Source organism: Danio aesculapii, chromosome 1 (assembly GCF_903798145.1).
Source record: "Danio aesculapii chromosome 1, fDanAes4.1, whole genome shotgun sequence".
NCBI classification, from domain to species: Eukaryota; Metazoa; Chordata; class Actinopteri; order Cypriniformes; family Danionidae; genus Danio; species Danio aesculapii.
In genome coordinates, this window is record NC_079435.1 from 1,212,439 (window position 1) to 1,232,602 (window position 20,164).

The 20,164-nt window shown below is 38.7% G+C and overlaps 1 long non-coding RNA gene and 1 pseudogene across 1 annotated transcript; one reads left to right on the forward strand and one right to left on the reverse strand.

Annotated features, from left to right (window-relative positions):
* The first annotated feature begins 5,210 nt into the window (after positions 1–5,210).
* Positions 5,211–10,465, forward strand: LOC130222602 (uncharacterized). The gene is made up of 4 exons (XR_008836519.1): positions 5,211–5,284; positions 5,763–6,139; positions 7,192–7,473; positions 10,144–10,465. It is a non-coding gene; the product is annotated as an uncharacterized LOC130222602 (long non-coding RNA).
* Positions 10,466–12,491: 2,026 nt separating this feature from the next.
* LOC130222192 (protein NLRC3-like) lies at positions 12,492–16,480 on the reverse strand (annotated as a pseudogene).
* Between the last annotated feature and the right edge of the window lie 3,684 nt (positions 16,481–20,164).

Sequence of the window (20,164 nt, forward strand, 5' to 3'; positions counted from 1 at the left end):
TGAGTAAATCATGATTCATCAAAATTTTCCTACTAAAATTTATTTTAAATCTACAAAAAAAAATTAAGAGCAAATTAAGCAACTACACGTACAAAATACTTACATAACACCCTACATATAATTGGACATGTTATTTACAGGCGGAATGAACAGTAAACAAGAATGTTTTGTCGTCTTATATATTTCCTTGGACAAGTGGCAATTTGCAGAAAGCCCTTATATGGAGCTGGGCGTGTATTATGTAAATTACTAACTTTGTGCAACACTCCAAGTTCACAAACAGAACTCAATTTAATTTCAATCTAACTCATATACCTACGCACGTGTTGTGAATTAGGTAGAGAAAGTTTTCGTGAGAATTTCAATTATGTGTATAAATACAAAAATCATACACAATTATTCGTGAATGAGACCCATTGTGAGCTAATTTTGTAGGATGTTTTACAGGTCTTGGTTTTATTGTAAAATGTAGTGAATAACCATTATTTCTGTTCGTCTGTTACTGATTAGCTCTATGCTTTAGCCTCTTGCACAGATTAAAATAAAGTTTTTTCTTTCATTGTACTTGGCTGTAATTTACCTAGGTTTGACTTCTGTATGTGTAATGTGTTGATAGAGGCAATAAATCTGATCTGCTTAACATATTGGAGTTTGGCATTGTTTTCTCTGTGCGCTCATACTGAACAAATCACAAACATCACATCTAATCCTACAAATAAAAATGGAGGGAAAAGCATATAACATTTATCAAATGGATGCTGCCTTAAAGTCCTTTACCCCTAGCCATAAACACTTTATTAAAAACATAACTTATAAGTATTCTTCCCAGGAAAATTGATGCTTCTTTTCTCTAAGTTTTTAATTGGTATTTACGTTGCTTCCCATGTCATTCACTTCCTTCTGTTTTAATCTGTGACAAAACCCTTTCAAGATTTCACACTTAGATATTGCTTGATGCTATTAGCAGGTTTGGCATGCTGTCCCAGGAGAGAACCCTGAGCTCGGAGATAATTGAGTCCAGGGCTCCTGCCTGGTCAACAGAGCATGTAAGGGGAGTACGAGATCAGGTTGTTCTCGAGAGCTCCCTGTGGTAAAGGAGGAAAGTGGGAGAAGGGGTGGATGGGGGCCTTCTTCGGAAAACGAAGATAAGAGAGTAGTTTTTGATAGGCTACTGTTCGCGCCGGCACCTCCCTCTCTGTTATTGAGCGTGGCATGTCACCAAGGACGTGCCATGGGGCGTCGGCTTTCTGGGTTTTAGTGAGTTTGAATTAATCTGATTGGCCAACTAATGATTGTAGATGAGAGACCAGCTGCGGTCAATCATATCACGTGCTCCTCTCGAAATTAGTTTGTGAAACTTCACTTAAGGTAATTTTCACTAAAGCTACACACAATTTTAGCAATTTGTTATTCATGTATGATTTCGGTAACACTTTCTATGAAGCTCATGCTTATACAGGAATTTTTATAATATGTTTTTTTTAATTTATTATTAATTATCTATATTATTTTATATAAGTTACATTATTATATGTTTTTATGTATTATATATTATATTTATTATGTAACTCATTCAATAATTAATTTTCTACCACTTTTCCAGGGCCGGTTCGCGGGGCAAGCAGTCTTAGGAGAGAACTCCAGACTTCCCTCTCCCCAGACACTTCCTCTAGATCTCGAGGGATCCCGAGGTGTTCACAGGCCAGCCAAGAGACATAGTCCCTCCAGCATGTCCTGGGTCTTCCCTGAGGCCTCCTCCCAGTGGGACATGCCTGGAACACCTCCCTATGTGGGCGTCCAGGAGGCATCCGAAACAGCTGACTTCTCTCGATGTGGAGGAGCAGCGGCTCTACTCTGAACTCCTCCTGGGTGTCAGAGCTCCTCACCCTATCTATAAGAGTGCACCCTGCCACCCTGCGAAGGAAACTCATTTCGGCTGCTTGTATCTGAGATCTTGTCCTTTCAGTCAGACACAAAGCTCATGACCATAGGTGAGAGTAGGATTGACCGGTAAATCGAGAGCTTTGCCTTTCGACTCAGCTCCTTCTTTACCACAACGCACCAATACATCATCCGCATTACTGCTGCCGCTGCACCAATCTGCCAGTCAATCTCACGCTCCATCCTTTCCTCACTCGTAAACAAAACCCTAAGTTACTTGAACTCCTCCATCTGGGGTAAGACAAAAACAGAATCCAAAAAATAAAGTGAATGAGTGAATGACAGGATGAGAATGTGGTGAAATTCGAAAACGTTGTCAAAATCAGATGAGGGCTTTTCTTTTTCTGGATGGCTTTGGTAAATCGTTGCTTGGGTTTAGGGAAGCAAGCAGGTGGGCGGGTCAATCGGTAAAACCGGTTGGGTTTAGAGAAGGAGGAGAAGGAGTCGGCTGATTGGCCGGTCACCCAGTCAACCATTCAGTCAGTCGGTCAGACGGTCACTCGATAGTGGCTTCCAGCAGCTTTACGTGAGAACAGCGCGGGCACAAACGGCGCTCGCGAGGGGCGTTCAAGATGCGAAAAAGCACACACAGCGGCCTCTCGCGGATTCGCTAAACAAATACTGTACAAATATGTACCTCCCGGGACGTATTTCGCGGTCTCCAGAAACGTCCGCGTGTTTGATGAAGCCAACAAAACAACATCGTCTGTGAATAACAGAGATGAAGTCCTGTGGTCCCCGAACCAGACTCCCTTATTATTACAGTTATAGCTACATAATGATTATTATAATAGTGTGTTAATATGTACTACGTAAAGCCATTAATGGTACATTTCTAAAGGTTAGTAACTGTATTATGACCCACAATAAATATTTATAAGGCTCTTATCAACAATATAAAACCATTCATATATTTGACCGAAGAAAGTTGATGACTTATTAATCAGTCTTTAAATATTGCATAATGTTGCATCTTTATAAATACAGTCATAATTAATGCTTATAAATCAGTGTATAATGTGATATGAATATGTGCACTGAAAAACGAAATGCATCACTAATACATATTCAGAATCAGAATCAGAATCAGAATCAGAATCGGTTTTATTGCCAAGTGTGCTTTACACACACAAGGAATTTGTTTTGGCTACAGAAGCTTCCAGTGTACATAAAGTGACATGTGACAACACAAAATAATCTGAAAAAAATAAAATAATAATAATAAAAAATGATGAACATTAAACAGATGCGGTTAGTGAAGAAACCTGGATGTTGAGTTGTATGTACAGATTGTTATAAATATACAGGTTATAAGGTGCTGTGTACAAGTGCGAATGTAGAGAGTATTGCATTGTATATTGATATAAGGTGCTGTGTACAAGTGCGTATGAGAAAGTATTGCACATATTTATTGCACAGTAGGGGAATATTTAACTGTTCATAAGGTAGACAGCCTGAGGAAAGAAACTTTTCCTGTGTCTGGCTGTTTTTGTGCTTGGTGCTCTGAAGCGCCGACCAGAGGGTAACAGTTCGAACAGGTAGTGTGCTGGGTGTGAGGCGTCCAGAGTGATTTTGCGAGCCCTTTTACTCACTCTGGAAGAGTACAGTTCTTGAAGTGTAGGAAGGGTAGTGCCAGTGATTCGTTCAGCAGTCCGGACTATTCGCTGTAGTCTACGGAGGTCAGTTTTGGCAGCTGAGCCGAACCAGACGGTGATTGAAGTGCAGAGGATGGATTGGATGACAGCTGAGTAGAACTGTACGAGCAGCTCCTGTGGCAGGTTGAACTTTCTCAGCTGACGAAGGAAGTACAGTCTCTGCTGGGCTTTCTTCACAATAGAGTCTATATGAATGTCCCACTTCAGATCCTGAGAGATGGTGGTGCCCAGGAACCTGAATGACTCTACTGCAGCCACAGTGCTGTTCATGATGGTGAGTGGGGGGAGTGCAGGGGGGTTTCTCCTGAAGTCCACTATCATCTCCACTGTTTTGAGCGTGTTCAGCTCCAGGTTGTTGTATCTGCACCATAACGCCAGCCGCTCCACCTCCTGTCTGTATGCAGACTCGTCACCGTTCTGGATGAGGCCGATAACAGTAGTGTCGTCTGCAAACTTAATGAGTTTGATGGAGGGGTCTTTTGCAGTGCAGTCGTTGGTGTACAGGGAGAAGAGCAGTGGAGAAAGAACACATCCCTGGGGGGCACCAGTGCTGATGGTGCGACTGTCGGATGTGATTTTGCCCATTCTGACTAGCTGCTGTCTATCTGTCAGAAAGCTGGTGATCCATTGACAGACAGAGCTAGGAACAGAGAGCTGGGCCAGTTTGTACTCAAGCAGTGATGGGACGATGGTGTTAAAGGCAGAACTGAAGTCCACAAACAGAATCCTTGCGTAGTTCCCTGGTTTGTCCAGATGTTGTAGGGTATAATGCAGTCCCATGTTGACTGCATCATCCACAGACCGGTTTGCTCTATAGGCAAACTGCAGGGGGTCCAGCAGGGGTCCAGTGATGTCCTTCAGATATGCTAGCACCAGTCTTTCGAATGACTTCATGGCCACAGATGTTAAGGCCACAGGTCTGTAGTCATTGAGTCCTGTGATCTTTGGCTTCTTCGGGATTGGGATGATGGTGGAGCGCTTAAAGCAGGATGGAACTTTGCGCTGTTCCAGTGATCTATTGAAGATATGGGAGAAAATGGGAGCCAGCTGGTCAGCGCAGGTTCTCAGACAGGCTGGTGAGACACCATCTGGCCCTGGTGCTTTCCTTCTCTTCTGTTTACTGAAGATCTGACGCACATTTTCCTCACTGATCTGAAGAGCAGGGGGGGAGAGGAAGATGGCTGGAGGTGTTGATGGCTGTGTAGGGCGATGGTCCGGGCTGTGTTGATGTGGTGTTGATGGCTGTGTAGGGAGATGGTCCGGGTGGGTGTGAGGTGTCTGGTCATAGGTGTCAAACCTACAGTAGAACATATTCAGCTCGTTTGCAATATGTTTATTGCTGTCGATACTGGGGGACGGTGTCTTGTAATTAGGTAATTAAATATTAATAACACTATTATAATTATCTAATTATAATATAGTATGAGGTTGTTGGGTTTTTATAGATATATTTACAAAATTATTACGACTGATTATAAATAACAATAAACAGAGTTATAATTTATTGTTATAAAGCATTACACCAACCTGTCCTGTAGAGGTCGCTACTGGACTACTTATCCTATGTGCCTTTGAAAGACGTGCACGCGAGCACACGAGAGAACAATGCAGTCGGAGTGAAGCCACGGGCAGAGAAGTTGTGTGTTGCTAATCAGCGTTGTTTGGTGGATTTGTGTCTGTTTTAAACCGTGAGTACATAAATGTTCACGTACTGTATGTTTACTGAGACTTAAGGAGTATGTTAGAAGAGTTTTTATGCTGTTTACCAGCATTAATTCGGTGTTCTGTGATCGCCGTGATTTGAGATGACGCAGCAATAATTAGCTGCCGCTAATTTGATACTCACGTCGTTATTGAAGTTAATAAGTTACCAGCTGTGTGTATATTGTTCGATTTCAACCTGTTTACATTATGTTAGGCAGTATGTATGATTATTTCAGCCTTTGTCTATATTTTTATGCAACATGTGACCCAGTTTGTGTCATAAACACCCAGTTAGCAGCAATTTGGACTCCATATTATGCTGCTGTCAGTATCTTAATACAATTATCCATTTGCACCTAACTACTTACCTGTATAATATTTGATCCAACTGTACTATGTTTAATGTTGTATTACAAATGTAACTTTGATTTAATATCGTTTATTGTTATTCCTTTTTTGTAGAAACCACATCTTTATTCACCAGTGTGGAATAAAGCAACATTATTTATTTACCTCGTCTCATGCATTCTAATCGATGCACCACTGTGATCATCACCTTTAAACTGGCAAACTTAGTTGAATACTTCTCAACATTTATTATTTGCATGAACTTCAAAATAATTGTTACCATGATTTCGTGTAATCATATAATATGATGTAGGATAATTGATGAAACATAATCGACAGTCGTATTTACTGTTTGTGGCAAGCTCTACAGACATTTGTGCACACCTTCAGGGCATCAACGACAACAGAACAAAAAATAAGTATTTCTGGAAATACAACAAGAGAAAGCTAAACCTCCAAGGAAGCGCAGACGCTACTCGACACTCAGACAGGTGAGGTAACTATTTCATTTGCAAATTAATTCAAAATACAATATCAGTCATATCTACATATAGTTGTTAGGAAAATATAATCAGATAACATGTTTATAAGATAACACTGCATGCCTAAACAGTCAAATCAGTTCAATCAAGTATTGCAAGCCAAATTTTCTTTCACTTTTAAATGTAGATGTTTTTTGTTTATTGTAGCTTTACGACACCACACATCTATCTAGACATTAAACTCTCTTTCTTGAACATTTGTCTTGTTTAATAATTGAAAATTATTTGCCTTTTTCTGTGAGGGAACACTTTTGCTTTGACCAGGGAGGCACATGTAGATACATATTTAATGCAAATAAAAAAAACAAACAAACAATAAATAAATAAATACATAACTAACTAACTAACTAACTAAATTAATTAATTAATTAATTAATTAAAATGTTGTGGAAATGATAATCCTAATTAAAAAGCAGTTGTGTAAAAGATTATTTTTACTTCCAAACTATACATATTTTCCTACTGCTTTACTTTAGTGAAAATGAAACTTACCATCACTTTTATTAGAAACAAACAAACAAACAAACAAACAAACAAACAATTCCTTTACATTGTATAATTATAATGTTATAATCATAAGCAATAATTAATTGGTTTGCAAATATATTTTTTATTTAACCACTGAGCCAGTTGTCTAAATGTTGGCCTGTTTTTCCCCCTTAGTAATTAATTATGTTGCCTATGTATTTACAACAAAACCAGAAAACAAACAAACAAATACAAAACTAAATGGATAATTCACAGGGAGAAAAAAATGTTGAAAAGTTGTATTTATGTGAATTGCTTTGTGAGTTAATTTGATTCAAATGAGCAATTTAAGACAAAAATCAGCCATTTATTTACAGTGTTGCTCACTGTAAACACACACAAACACACACACACACAGCAAAAAAATAAATATAAAGTGACCAATTTTGAAAAGTTTAGTTTATGTAAACTGCTTTGTGATTTAATTTGATTCAACTTGATCCTTTCCAAACGATTTTACATTTATTTTACAGTCTAACGCCACAACATGGACAACACCAAGAAACTGCTGATGGATGCTCTTGAGCAGCTTGTGAGTGCAGATTTTAAGCGTTTTATGTGGCACCTGTGGAACGGCGTGGGGGAAGATATCGCCCCGGTTCCTTGAGCGTTGCTGGAGAACGCAGACCGGCAGGACGTGGTGGACTGTATGGTTCAGAGATACAGCATTGAAGCTGGAATTGTGGCGGTGCAAGTGCTGTGCAACATCAACCAGAACACCCTGGCAAAGAGACTCAACCTTAAACTTCAGCAGGGTAATGAAAAACAAAACATTGTATAACATTTATATGTGCAGTTGAAATCAGAATTATTGGCCCCAGTAATATTTATTATTTAAAAAATATATATCAAGTGCTGAAATGCTGTTTAACATATTTTTATGTTAAACATATTAAATGCAATCCAAAAGTAGTCAGATTATGTTACTCTAAACATATAACAAAAGTAATCTAAGTGTAATCCAAAAGTACATTAATATAAATATGTAACAAAATTAATCTAAATGTAATCCAAAAGTACATTAATATAAATGTGTAACAAATGTAATCTAAATGTAATCCAAAAGTACATTAATATAAATATGTAACAAAAGTAATCTAAATGTAATCCAAAAGTACATTAATATAAACGTGTAACAAATGTAATCTAAATGTAATCCAAAAGTACATTAATATAAATATGTAATCCAAAAGTAGTCAGATTGCATTACCATGAATGTGTAACATCAGTAATCTAAATGTAATCCAAAAGTTCATTAATATAAATGTGTAACAAAATGTAATCTAAATGAATCCAAAAGTACATTAATATAAATATGAAACAAATGTAATGCAAAAGTAGTCAGATTACATTACCACGAATGTGTAACAACAGTAATCTAAATGTAATCAAAATGCAGCCAGATTATGTTTCCATATTTGTTTAACAAACGTAATCTAAATGTAATATAAAAGTAGTCAGATTACATTACCATAAATGTGTAACAAACATAATCTAAATGTAATACAAAAGTAGATTGCGTTGCCATAAATGTAATCCAAAAGTAGTCAGATTATGTTACCATAAAAGTGCAAAAACTATTATCTAAATGTGATCCAAAGTATTCATGTTATGTTACCATGAATGTGCAACAAACATAATTTAAATGTAATCCAAAGTAGACATATTACTTTGCCATGAATGTGTAACAAACATAATCTAAATGTAATCCAAAAGTAGATTACGTTGCCATAAATGCAATCCAAAAGTAGTCCGATTACGGTGCCATAAATGTGTAACAAAAGTAATCCAAATGTAGTCAAAAAGTAGACAGATTACATTACTTTAAATGTGTTACAAAAGCAATCTAAATGTAGTCCAAAAATTGTCAGAATTTGTTACCATAAATTTTCAATGGAAGTAATCTAAATGTAATCCAAATGTAGAGTAATATGAAAGTGTAACAAGTAATCTAAATGTAATCCAAAAAGTAGTAATATTAAATAATCATAAATGTGCAAAAAAGTAATCTAAATGAAATTCAAAGTAGTCATATTATGTTACCTTAATGTGTAACAAACATAATCTAAATGTAATCCAAAAGTAGGTTACGTTGCAATAAATGTAATACAAAAGTAGTCAGATTACATTACTATAAATGTGTAACAAAGGCAATCTAAATGTAATCCAAAAATATATTACGTTGCAATAAATGTAATCCAAACGTAGTCAGATTACATTACTATAAATGTGTAACAAATGTCATCTAAAGGTAGTCCAAAAACTGTCAGAATTTGTTACTGTATATTTGTAATAAAAGTAATCTAAATGTAATCCAAATGTACATTAATATGAAAGTGTGGCAAGTAATCTAAATGTGATAAAAAAGTAGTAATATTACATTATCATAAATGTGCAAAAAAGTAATCTAAATGAAATCCAAAGTAGTCATATTATGTTACCATGAATGTTAAACAAACATAATCTAAATGTAATCCAAAAATATATAACGTTGCAATAAATGTAATCCAAACATAGTCAGATTACATTACTATAAATGTGTAACAAATGTCATCTAAAAGTAGTCCAAAAACTGTCAGAATTTGTTACTGTATATTTGTAATAAAAGTAATCTAAATGTAATCCAAATGTACATTAATATGAAAGTGTGGCAAGTAATCTAAATGTAATCCAAAAAGTAGTCATATTATGTTACCATGAATGTTAAACAAACATAATCTAAATGTAATCCAAAAGTAGATTACGTTGCAATAAATGTAATCCAAAAGAAGTCAGATTACATTACTATAAATGTGCAATAAAAGTAATCTAAATGTAATCCAAAATTGTCAGAATTTGTTGCCATAAATTGGTAATGAAAGTAATCTAAATGTAATCCAAAGGTACAGTAATAGTAAAGTGTAACAAGTAATCTAAATGTAATCCAAAGGTACAGTAATAGTAAAGTGTAACAAGTAATCTAAATGTAATCCAAAGTAGTCATATTACGTAACCATAAATTTGCGATAAAATAAATCTAAAAGTAATCCTAAAATTGTCCAGATTCATTACGATACACTTGCAATAAAAGTACAATAAACAATAAAAAATGTAATGCAAAAAGTGGAAATATTACATTATCATAAACTTGTAACAAATGTAATCTAAATGTAATCCAAATTTAGTCCGATTACATTACCATAAATGTGCAATAAAGTAAATTAAATGTAATGCAAAAGTAGTCAGATGACATCACCACAAATGTGTAATCTAAGAGATTTTATTACTGGACATTTTGTACACTGATTACAGTTCATAAGTAATCCACTAGCTCTACTTGTACAGCTAATTTGATTATATGAATGAAGATTATTTACAGAGCGGTAAGGATAATAATTTGTGATTACTGATTGTTGACTCTTTTCTTTTATTTCTCCTCCTTTTAGCAAAACAGTAATGCAGAGATTAGCAGAAGAGATTGGTCTCTCTTTGAGTCTCTGCTATATAAAACTGATCCGATCCTGCAAGACGTTCAGTGGCGTATGGAAGCGGCTGATCCATTCATCTTCAGCATCTCTAAAGAAAGACGTTAAATCATAATAGTAAATGGTTTAATTATCAGCTGCAGTGATGTGTGTTTTTAATTCTGCATCTCTTTGCTTTTATTAAAATGGTTTGGCAGCTACTCTAAATGGTTTAACCTCAATAAAAATGACAATAAAAACAGCAATGATGAACTAAAATAACATCTATCTTCATTCAGCTATTAAAACAATCATTTAAGGCAACCTATTAAGTCCCACTTGATGAGAATTTTATTAATACGATTAGATACTTTAGTAATCCATTTACATATAGCTGGATATAATTCAGATTTCTCTTGCTGGATGCACACAAGTATATTTATATATTTTTTACTTTTTTATTTTAGCAGTTGTAGTGCTTTCTGTACAATTTACTTGATAAAGGTACAAATACATGTGTTGTTTCAATGTTATTTGCTATTATACAGTATAAATGCTTTGAGAACTCTAACCCTTTAAAATAATAGGCGAAAATACTATAATTCCACATCACTACAACAGAAAATGTTGTAAAGCAGGATTTCGTAAGAGATCATTGAAGATTACTGTGCTACATGTTTAAAGGAGTACTTTTATACAACATAATAATCAAATATAAACCAAATAGTAGAAAGTGAGAAATAAATAATTAACATATAATAATAAAATTAATTAGCACATCAAAAAGTAATATAGGAAAACTTGTAGTATTTTTTACTTAAAAAAAAAGAACTTTATTGGGCCCTTGTGTTGGATTTTGGCCAAAAGCCCAATGTACTCTTAATCCAGCCTGATCTCACAAGAAAATGTAATTATTTGACGTTTTGTCAGTTTAGTCGCTAATTTGTACAAATTCGTACAACTTTAGTCGTATGAAATTGTACGATTTTAAAAAGAGGCGTGGCATTCAACCCCACCCCTAAACCCAACCGTCATTGGGTGATGAGCAAATCATACTACATTGTATGAATTAGATCGTACAAATTCATCCGGATTAGCGACTAAATCAAAAAGTTACGAATTGCCATGAGATTGTGTTGGTTAATCCTGTCCTGAATATGATGATCTTCAACACAATTCAGTTCTCTCTAATAATATTAAAACACAACTATCTACTTCTGAAAGGTTTCTTGTTTGGTTAAAAGAATTAATATGTGACATCTACACTTACTGGCCACTTTATTAGGTACACCTTACTAGTACCGCATTGGACCCCCTTTTGCCTTCAGAGGCAAAGAATCCTTCGTGGCATAGATTCAGCAAGGTACTGGAAATATTCCTCAGAGATTTTGCTCCATATTGACATGATAGCATCACGCAGTTGCTGCAGATTTGTTGGCTGCACATCCATGATCTCCTGTTCCACCACATCCCAAAGGTGCTCTATTGGATTGGAATCTGGTGACTGGAGGCCATTTGAGTACAGTGAACTCATTGTCTTGTTCAAGAAACCAGTCTGAGATGATTGGCGCTTTATGACATGGTGCGTTATCCTGCTGGAAGTAGCCATCAGAAGATGGAGACACTGTGCTCATAAAGGGATGGACATGGTCAGCAACAATACTCAGGTAGGCTGTGGCGTTGACACGATGCTCAATTGGCACTAATGTGCCCAAAGTGTGCCAAGAAAATCTCCCCCACACCATTACACCACCACCAGCAGCCTGAACCGCTGACACAAGGCAGGATTGATCCATGCTTTCATGTTGTTGAGGCCAAATTGTGACCCAACCATCCGAATGTGGCAGCAGAAATGGAGACTCATCAGACCAGGCAACGTTTCTCCAATCTTCTATTGTCCAGTTTTGGTGAGCCTGTGTGAATTGTAGCCACAGTTTACTGTTCTTAGCTGACAGGAGCGGCACCCGGTGTGGTGTTCTGCTGCTGTAGCCCATCCGCCTCAAGGTTGGACGTGTTGTGTGTTCAGAGATGCTCTTCTGCAGACCTCGGTTGTAACGAGTGCTTATTTGAGTTACTGTTGCCTTTCTATCAGCTGGAACCGGTCTGGCCATTCTCCTCTGACCTCTGGCATCAACAAGGCATTTGCGCCCACAGAACTGCCGCTCACTGGATATTTCCTCTTTGTCGGACCATTCTCTGTAAACCCTAGAGATGGTTGTGCGTGAAAATCCCAGTAGATCAGCAGTTTCTGAAATACTCAGAGCAGCAACAACCATGCCACGTTCAAAGTCTCTTAAATCCCCTTTCTTCCCCATTCTGATGCTCGCTTTGAACTGCAGCAGATCGTCTTGACCATGTCTACATGCCTGCATTGAGTTGCTTCAGTGTGATTGGCTGGATTGGCATTAATGAGCAGTTGGAAAGGTGTACCTAATAAAGTGGCCTGTGAGTGTGTATTCATTCAGAAAATCCTTCATTTTCTTATACATGATGAAAACCATCATCATAAGTTTTCATGTTTGGTTGCTCTTATCCATCAGACTCTTTTCATTTTGATTAGTAATGAAGGGATAAACAAGTGTATGGACTGATCTGGGAGCGGTTTGGCACATGTTTATCAGCGGATTTAAAGGTTTGTTTGACGAGGTCGCATTTCCACATCCAGTAGCTTGACCAAAGCCTCATTCTTACATTTCCTACAGTATATATAAAGCATATCGCTCAATATTGTCACAACGCAAATACAAAATTACACTCTGCATTATTGTCACTATGCACAGTCATGTGTTAAAATGTGCCTTAGCTTAAATCTGCTTTTAGCTGCAGTTTTGAGAAAGTTAATTAACAGGTTAATTAGTTAATTAATAATCTATTAGGAAAGTTGCTGACATTTGTTTCCCTGTGAGGTGGTGTCCCCAAAAAGGTTGTTAAATCTCCAAAAGAGACATTGAAGATTTAGGATAAACCACAAATCCAGCATAGAGGTCTTCAGTGAATGTGGTGTTGAATGTGTGTAAGTGTGTGAGTGTGTGTGTGTCAGAGACGCTGTAGAAGGACAGAGAGCCGGACGGCACGTCCACATACACTCCTACTCTGTTGATATGAAATGAAGGACCTATAATATCATCGCTCTTGTTATCGTGCCAGGAAGAGAAAACCTTGTTATAACAGTACAGACTCCAAGAATTTTCATTGCGTCCAAACCGACAGTTACTCCCACATTTCCTGTCGATCGCTTTATTAGCCACCCCTATATGACCAGAACCGCTCCATTTCACCTCCCAGTAACAGCGTCCAGTCAGAGTCTCTTTACACAGAACCTGCTCCTGTTGCTCAAATCTCTCTGGATGATCAGGATACGGCTGAGGGTCTGTCACATGTGTTGCTGTTTTGTTTCCATCAGACAGGATTAGATGATTGTGTGCTGTGTTTGAGTCCAGTGTGAGATTAACTGCATCTGATCACAAGAAATAATCGCATCAAAAGTCAAATCATTAAATATACACAAGTGTGTGTTTGTGTGTGTGTGTGTGTGTGTGTGTGTGTGTGTGTGTGTGTGTGTGTGTGTGTGTGTGTGTGTGTGTGTGTGTGTATGGCCATACATTTCCTCAGTCCAGGTGTGATCCTGAAATGTCCTCCATGGTCCAAACTGAACAAAACCAAAACACAAGCAATGCAGGCAGTTTTTTTTAATCTAAAGTTTAATGTGCAATAAAATAGTTTTACAATTGTATAAAATAGATATAATTTTACAAAAGATTATTAAAATGAGAAATCAGCAAGTATTTTGCTCTTATGCTAACTATGAGCTACATGTAACTTTAAACTGTAATGATAAATTAACATATTCAACATGTGCAGTGTGTTTCATTCAACTAAGATTAAAACTAAGAGTACTGGTATTTGAAAAGTAGTGTAAAACCTTATAATGCACATACTGCCCCACTTACTTGAGTTTCTGCAGTGTATAGTGTGGATCCTCCTGTTTGTGTTGGAGCAGCTGGACTCCTGATTGTCCTGGGTGATTGTAGCTCAGATCCAGCTCTCTCAGGTGTGAGGGATTTAAACTCAGAGCTGAAGACACAAAACCACAGCCTTCCTCTGTCACCATACAGCCAGACAACCTGCAGAAACACAAACACAGATCATCTAGAAACACATCAACATAATGACCATCTGTACATTATCCTTGATATTTTCTTAAAACCTGAGTATCTCCAGTTGACAGTTTGGACTCTTCAGTCCATCAGAGAGCAGCTTCACTCCTGAATCCTGCAGGTCATTGTTACTCAGGTCCAGCTCTCTCAGGACACAGTTTGAGGATTGAAGAACTGACGACACAATTTCACAATCCTGAGCAGAGAGATTACAGCCAGCAAGACTAAAAGAGAAAAACCATAATTAAGTTTCATTCACAAACTATTTTTAACACTAAAGGTTAACACTCACAAAGCTCTTTTGCAGTTGCTGATGGCTGGTATCAGTCTTCTTCTGCCCTCATCTGATGTGTGGTATTTCTGGAGCTCCAGCTCATCCAGCACCTCCTCTGACATCTGAAGCATGTAGGCGATTGTTGAGCAGTGAGCAGGAGAGAGTTTCTTCTCTGACTGTTTGTCTGATTTCACAAACTCCTGAATCTCTCTGGACAGAGTCTGATCTTTCACTTCCAGCAGACAGAGGAACAGATTGATGGATCTTTCAGTGGAGAGTCCATGTCCATCTCTGATCTTCTCTTTAATGTACTGTGTGCTTCTCCTGATGCTCTCTGAGCTCTTCTCTGTGTGTGTCAGTAGATCCTGTAAGAGTCTCTGATTGGACTCCAGTGAGACGCCCAGCAGGAACCGCAGGAACAGATCCAGATGCCCATTCTCACTCTCAATGGCTTTATCAACTGCACCTTCAAGCAAACATTGTACTAAAAGTAAGTTTTTTAGTTCTTCCATAATTGTACATAAATAACAGTAAAAGGCAAACAATGCAGCGAGAAACTCTTGAACGCTCAGATGGATGAAGCTGTAGACTTTGCTCTGATGAATCACAGATTCCTCCTTAAAGATTTCAGTGCAAATCCCAGAAGTTAAGGTGTGAGTTGCATCTATGCCGCTCTCAATCAGGTCCTCCTCATAGAACATCACATTGCCCTTCATCAGCTGTTTGAAAGCCACTTCAGCAAGTTTGAATATCACTTCTCTGTTGGACTGCAGGAGTTTCTCTGGATCTCTCTCTTCATACTTCTGATTCCTCATGTTGATCTGAATCAGCAGGAAGTGGATGTACATTTCAGTCAGAGTTTGAGGGATTTCTGCACTCAGATCTTCTTCCAGGAGCTTCTGAAGCACAGTGGATGAGATCCAGCAGAAGACGGGTATGTGGCACATGATGTGGAGGCTTCTTGCTCTTCTGATGTGTGAGATGATTCTGCTGGCTTGATGCTGCTCACTGATTCTCTTCCTGAAATATTCCTCCTTCTGAGGCTCAGTGAATCCCTGAATTTCTGTCAGACGCTTGATGTATTTGGAGGGGATCTGATTGGCTGCTGCTGGTCTGGACATGATCCAGATGAGAGCAGAGGGAAGCAGCTCTCCTTTCATCAGCTTTGACATCAACACAGCCACTGATGAAGTCTCAGTCACATCACAAACTTTCTGAGCGTCTGAAAACATCAGTGTGATTCTGCTTTCATCCAGACCATCAAAGATGAACACAACTTTACACTCCTCATAAATCTTGGGCTCCAGATCTTCAAGTTCAGGATGAAAGTCCAGCAGAAGTCTGTGAAGACTGTACTGATGATCTCTGATCAAGTTCAGCTCTCGAAATGGAAGCACAAACATGAAATCTACATCCTGATTGGCTTTTCCCTCGGCCCAGTCCAGAATGAACTTCTGCACAGAGATGGTTTTTCCGATTCCAGCGATGCCTTTAGTAAGAACAGTCTTGATTTGCTCTTTCTCCTCTTTAAAGATGTCATTGCAGTAGATTGGAGTGTGTTGTGAGTGTTTTGTTCTGGCTGTTTTCTCCATCTGTAAAACCTCATGTTCTTCATTCACTCCTTCACTCTCTCCCTCTATGATGTACAGCTGTGTGTAGATTCTGCTCAGTTGGGTTTCGGTCTCTTGTAGTTTGATTCCTTCATATAATCTATCATACTTGTTCCTCATACTGGCTTTGTGCTTGTCTTTGACTGTCTGCATGTCTTCAATCTCGTGTTTGTGTTTGCTGGACAGTTACTGTGTTCTCTTGCCCAATGTAGTGGGAAATAGATGACAGGTCTGATCAGTCCACTGCTGCATAAACAATTTCAAATAAAGAGCATCAGAAATCCATTGACCTGAGCATCTGTACATTTTGTAAAGTGTATTTGTTAGTAGGTCACTTAGATTCTTTATAATTAAACTGATATGCTCTTCATAGACATACCTCTGGAATTCGGAGACTGTACTAAATGCCAGTAAACTTTTAAGCGATAACTGACCACATTTACTGATCGTTAGAAAGGTTTATTTTATTGCTCATGAGTTTTAAAAACAATGGGATTTTTTTGTTTCTCTAAAAAACCTTTATAAGTAAAGCGATGCACTTTATGGTGCAACCAGGGACACTAGAGCCAGACCTGTGGTCAGGGCTTCAATGCGAATGTTTGGCTTTAAATGTGAGGGCCGTCTTTCATTTGACCCTCCACCTGCAGGAGGAGTTGTATGGGGATGGCGAAATGCAGATTTGTCAGTGTTTGAAGGCCACGGAGGAGGTGGAGCAGAAGTAGGCTGCACCTCCATGGGCTCTGGTACTCAAGTTCTCAAAAAGGGCTGGACTCTCACCTACTCTAGAGTTGCCACGCTGAGAAATGGCAGGCTGGTTTAGGCATGTCTTGGTGTACCATATTTAAGAGGGATTTTCAACAACTTCTGGGAGAGCTTTGGTTGGATCTGGAGGGAGGCACTGAGTCCGAGAGGACCATGTTTTCTTCCTTCATTTCCAATGTGGCCATTAGGATATGCCACTCTAAGGCCTCTTATACTTGTCATGGCAGCAACCCATGATCCTAGTGAAGGACACAGGAAGTAAGAGTTGCTGTCAAGCTGAAGAAGGAGTCCTATAGTGGTTGGCAAAAGGGGCTCCCTAGACAGTTTATGAATAGAGGCAGACCAAGTATGCTGTGGCTACTTGCTGGCTACTTACTATGCTGACCTAGAATGAGGTCCACGAGACCATGGAAGAGGACTGTCTTAGGATGGAGAAGCAGTTCTTCACCAACACTGTTTATTGTAGAGGTGGATGGCTGTTACCTTGATTGGGGATGTAAAATGGTGGAAGGAATATGTTCTCCTCAATCCTACTGAAAATTTTCTTCTGGGGTTGACTCACTTATCACCTAAGCTGAAGTCACTAATGTTTGCAAGTGTAGCAGTGGCCAGGCGTTGGGGTGAATGAGATCTACCACGAGAACCTCACGTCTCTGGATGTTGTAGGGTTGTCTTGAATTTCACATACAATGCCTCTGGAGGGGCAACTGAGGTAGTGGTTCCCCTTTTTAAGAAGGGGGTCCTAATGGTGTGTTCCAACCACAGGGGGATCAGCCTCATAAGCCTCAACATGCCTATTAGCCTCTACATGAAAGTCTATGTCATGGGACTGGAGAGGAGAGTCTGACTGATAGCAGAGCCTCAGAATCAGGAGAATCAATGTAAAATTAGTCTGGATCACAGAAAACACCAGACCACTTTTATCCCCTTACTATGGTGCTCAAAGTTTTGTGTGAGTTCACCCAAACAGTCTACATGTGCCTTATGGACCTGGAAAGGGCATTTGGTTGTGTCCCATGTGGCGTTCTGTGGGCAGTGTACTAGGAGTTTGGGGATGCTTTGCTAAAGGGTGTCCTGTCTCTCTATGACTAGAGCAGGTGCTTGTTATGGGTTGCCGGCATTAAGTCTGACTTGTTCAAAGTGCATGTTGTAGTAAGACAGGGCCGCCCTTTGTCAATGGTTCTGTTCAGTATTTTTATGAACAGCATTTCCAAGCACCGCTTCGGGCTGGAGAGAATTACAGGACTTAATCTCTGCTATTTGCAGATAAAATTGCCCTATCAGCTTCATTGGTCTTGGACTTTCTGTGAGCACTGGGATGGTTTGCAGTCAAGTGTGAAGCAGCATAGAAAAGAATGAGCAATCTCCAAGTCTGAAGCCATGGTGCTCAACCTGAACAGAATGGCTTGCCTTCTTGTTAAAGTCCACATTATCGAATTTGTGAAGATCCATTATCTTTAAACCAATAAATAAAATATCCCCATCAAATAAAGCAATCATATCTCTTCTCAAGGTTAGTTTAACAACGCTTTTATAACACTTAACTAAACTTCCAACTGAGGAACAGAAACTTCAAACCTTTCTAATTATGAACAAAACTTTCATTGATTCTGACCAATTTGAAGGTGAGTAAATGATGAGACGTTAAATTTAAGTAAACGGTCCATTTAAATCCTGCTCACTGAAACACTATATTAACAACAACATTAGAGATCATCAGCAAACAATAAGGTTTATTCTGAGCATGTGCTTGTGCTTGGTATTCTCCAAATGTTTAAGCTCAGTGGGGAACTATAGTTAATTCAATGTAGCTGTGGTGTGGACTTCACTATTCTCAAAGAATTAGGAAGTACCATAAGATTATTAGCTATAATAATTATAGATACAGCTCCTGATGTGAACAGACATTTCTTTGTACCATAGTTAACAGTATTTAGTCAACATAGAGGAACAGTGAATGCTAAGGGAAGTTGTTTTTTCTGTTGCCTTTGTGACAGAATCACACTGTAAGTCATTGTGCTTTGAAAGAATCTGCTTAATGTAAAAGCGTCTGGGATATTACCTGGAGGAGGTGGGGGAGAGGGGGAAAAGTTGACAAAATAAACATCAAACATAGCAAAAATTATTGTAAAAACTGCTGGAATATTAGAATATTCAGAAAGGTTAGCTAAATAGGAATTCACAATCTAGCACACACAAAAAAAGTCTGTCAAAATAAGAACAATGACCAAAGACTCAACCTGCAACTCATTTTATATGACCACATGGTTAAATCAAGAAAAGGTAAAGAACTTACCCCAAAACCTGCTGTTTAAATAAAACGGTGTTTAAAATAGACCCCAGGATTGACACACAGGTTTAATGATTTCACCCTTCAAAAGCAGCTCATCGTAGAATCAAATAATACCCAGTTCCTACTCTGTGGGTGGAGCCTGAGCTGATCAATTCTTCTGTTGAACTAATGGGTGGAGTTATGTTCGGCAACTGTGATGTCAATCTCCACCCATTGGCTCTGCAGTGAGCAAGCTTTCTCAATTATTATATCTCAATCTTACTTTCTATCAGTCGCTCTATCTACAGTTGTAAAAATGGTGCATTTCTTGGGAGCAGTTGCACTTTAAAATTCATTAGGTGACCTTTAGCATACATTCTTTCATTGATTCATTCATTTTCATCCGCTTTCCCAGGGCCAGGTCATGGGGGCATCAGTCTCTGGAGTGAACCCCAGATTCCTACTCCCCAGACACTTCCTCCAGCTCCTCTGGGGGATCACGAGGCGCCCCCAGACCAGCCAAGAGACATAGACCCTCCAGCATGTCCTGGGTCTTCCCAGAGGGCTCCTCCCTGTGGGACATGCCTGGAACATCTTTCTAGGTAGTCATCCAGGATGCATCCGGAACAGATGCCTGAGCCACCTCTCTTAATGTGGAGGATCAGCGGTTCTACTCCGAGCTCCTCCCACAGCTCATGACCATAGGTTAGAATAGGAACGTAGATTGACCAGTAAATCGAGAGCTTTGCCTTTCGGCTCAGCTCCTTCTTTACCACAGCGGACCGGTACATCGGCTGCATTACTGCTGCTGCTGCACCAATCCACCTGTCAATCTCACTCTCCATCCTTCCCTCACTCGTGAACAAAACCCCAAGATACTTGAACTCCTCCACCTGGGGTAAGGACCTTCCTCCATAAGGACTTTCCT